We start from the raw sequence: 3,630 nt of genomic DNA, 5'->3' as shown, positions 1-3,630 counted from the left end.
ACTGAGTGTAAACATCATCTGATAATATCTAAAATAATAATACTAATCATCAAACATAAATTGGCCTAAAAGAGTTTGGCAATCATATCATAAATGTAGCTCGAAAATGTAGACTAGGGGCAGGCACTACACATCATTTGTTTAATCACATAGAATGGACTTCACAAATTGTGTCATACATCCAGGGACAACAATATCTTTATTAACTTATGCTATAAAATATTTATATGATTACAAATGTAGATGAAACTCAACATAGTTTCAATTTTTTTTTTTTTTTTTGTGAACCTTGTTTATGTGTACAAAGCAAGGGTGCAACATCTCAAACTTTCTTTGACCTAGTTTCACATCTGGAAATTCTAACTTGAATGCATCAAACAACTCACTTAGTGTTGTATCAACAAAATGTTTTGGATGTGAAATCTTTCTACCCGTCTCTTAATATAATATTTGTATAATGTTCCTTCTATTAGATCAAATACAAGAGTGACTGGTCCAATATTCAATGACACGTCTTCTTACATCTTCAAATTTTTTGTCTTTTCAAAGAAGTCTACAAATACCACATTTAGCAAACCAAAAATTGCTTGAACTTGTCCTTTACCTATCAACCTCTTGCTAGAAATTATAGTCATCAATGCTCTATGTGCGTCAACTGAATCAACTCCTTAACATTTACTCTTAACATCATTCAAAGCATCAAGCAATTTTTTAAGCACTATTTCTTTTACTTGACCTCTTGAGGTTTTCTTACTAACACCCAACAACTGTAGAATTGGTGTCATTTCTCTTTTTTTGAATAATCTGACAAATAATTGTGCTTTTCCTATCAAAGATTTATTCTCAAAATATTCTTCCCACATTTTTCTAACATGTAATTTGATTGTGCTATCAGGTAGCATGCCTTCAGATTAAACTTTATTAAAAAGAGAATCTTCATTTAATTCCATCAGATGTTCCATGCCCATTATTATTTTTTGATTACTAGTACCAATATCTTCCCGATCTTGACTTGTATTTTCTTTGACATTAATAGGTACCTCTTTATCATCAACAACTTGTCAAGCATGTTTTGCATGTCCTTTTCATTTTGTCATCCTTGTTTCAATCATATTTCCTTCCTCTTTATCTTTGACTTCTCATTACGCTTGAAGTATTTAAATTAATCTCTTCAATACTCCTCAATTAAAAAAAGGTTTTCTAGTACTTCATCCCAAAGTGCCAATTAAGTAACCAAATAATCATAAGGAGCAAATTAATTGAATAATTTGATTTGAAAATGACTATTTTTATGACTCCTTTATATGAGGCGGTAGCACCAACATGACCAGATGTAATGGATTGACCCGTACAATGGCTCGACAAGTTGGGACTCAACCAAGTCCTCGCATGTGACATGCTACGTGGTAGCCACATTACCTAAATATGTGTTTTAATGAAAATTTACACTTTAAGGCCCAATTTGCCAATTAAAAATTGACAAAGATGAAAAATCCAAAACACTATATCATAGATCTCTCAATGATGAATTTGACCATATAATTTTCATATAATTTGGATTAGAAAAATAATGTTCAATTTATTAAATAATGAAAGTAGGTATATTAAGTTTCTAAAAGAAGTAGATTAAAAAATAAAATAAAATTAGTAAATCATATCCAAAAAATATGAAATTTATAAGTTGCACTAGAGGAGAGAGTTCTCTTAAAAAATATATAAATTGTTTTTTGTTTGGTATAGATTTGATAGAGGAACAATGGTGGGAGATGAAAACTATCAATTCCCAAAAAGTTTGACTTTGAAAAGCTATAACTCACAAAATATAGATCGAAAATGAATCTTTCTTTTTTCTAGCACTAGCTATACATGTCTTCTAAATATATTTTGAATTCAGACAAATTATTATTTTTTACATATAGTTTTTGGGCAGGAATTAAAACCCCCAATTTTCAACATTTTTCAACAATAAAAAAATCATCTTAAAAATTTAAAAAACATGTCAATTATTATTCATTTAAAAAAAAAAATTATATCCATAATCTTCATGATGTTTTACACATTTCATCATTCTACATCATCTTCAAATTCCTAATAGAAATATTAGTTTTACTGTTGTAAACCTTTTCCTTTATAAAAAACGTGACAACTGATTGTGCTTTTACCCATAGTCTAACCACTTTGCCAAAGCCAAATTCATTTATATTGGCCAAAATGTTGCCCACTAAAAGGTGTGTAAGGGAATTTGGATCGAGGGGGATTTGTTGAACATTATAAATTATCTAAGAGAATTCAAACTTTGAGCTAGACAATCAAGGCATAATCTTTGATTGTTTATACTCTTTTGAAGAGTACCACATACCTATATCCTAAGGGAAGGAAATGTTGGACTTATCTCTTCTAGTCATCAACCTTTATGGGGCCTAGATGATCCCTTTCTATTTCATGTTCAAATTATCATTAATGATGAAAGAAGCAAAATTTAACGTAGCACATTTTTACTCAAATCACGATTACTATCAATTGTTTAAATATAATGCACCCACAAATGTTGGGCAACATTTTCATTTCTCTTTCATTGCTTTGTTACTTGTATTTTTGCTATAGGTTTGCTATTTTTTCTTACTAAGTTTTAGACACTCTCTATTTGCAACTTTTTATTGTAAAGGTTTCTATAGTTCTTTCAAAAACTATTTTACCTCTAATAGTTTAAACACGACCCCCAATCCAAAAAAAAACCAAAAAACAAAAAAGATGATATACTTTTAAAATTTAAAATTTAATCCAAAACAATAAAAACATACAACCATCACAAATATATAAAATCATTCTCAAACATCTTAAAATCAAATCATTGACTTCTGAACACTCTTTATATTTTATTTTTATAATAATTTAAATATTTTTTCAATTACTTTTTAGATCCTTATTACAAAAAAAATTACACTCAATTAAATATCATAAATCTCACCAATATATTCCTTAAACTACTTCACAATTAATTAAAATAATACATCATAATCCTAAGAGCATTCTACACATCTTAAAATCAAACCATAATAATCCAAACATAACAAATAAAATAAAATAAATATCACTAACCCCAAAATTACAAATTCATGCATGCAATTCAACATTTTATCTAAACCCCATGAGATAGAATCCAACCCACAAAATATGAAACCTGTGGTAATCCAACCCAAAAGAGAATTCAACACCCAAATAACTGTCAATTTATTTAAAAAAAACTTAAAAAACACCAAGTCCGCCCTTTAAAACGTCTCGTTAATGCGAGGTCTGTCATTGGTTCGTCGTTCTCGTCCGCCAATGAAAAGCTTTCCTGGGTTGGGGTCAAAATCACCGCTAGAAAAATATCGAACAGAACGTAATCTCTCAGAACTTCCTCCAAACATTCTCCCCCAATTAATTTAAAATAAATTAATAATAAGAATAATAATAATAAAAATATTTACTATCCCGAAACAAGGTGTCTAAAAATATCTCAAGGGACATTTACGCCGCTAACAAAAGAATTACAATGTGTACAGTGGGGCTAACCAGATCAATGGTTGTTGTCCACACCCTGGTTAATTTCAGGAACTCTAAAAGAAAAACCCCCCTTAAAAAAACACC

Source organism: Cupressus sempervirens, chromosome 10, assembly GCF_028749045.1.
Source record: "Cupressus sempervirens isolate cs-2001-9-10 chromosome 10, ASM2874904v1, whole genome shotgun sequence".
Classification (NCBI taxonomy): Eukaryota; Viridiplantae; Streptophyta; class Pinopsida; order Cupressales; family Cupressaceae; genus Cupressus; species Cupressus sempervirens.
This window is presented reverse-complemented; position numbering follows the sequence as displayed.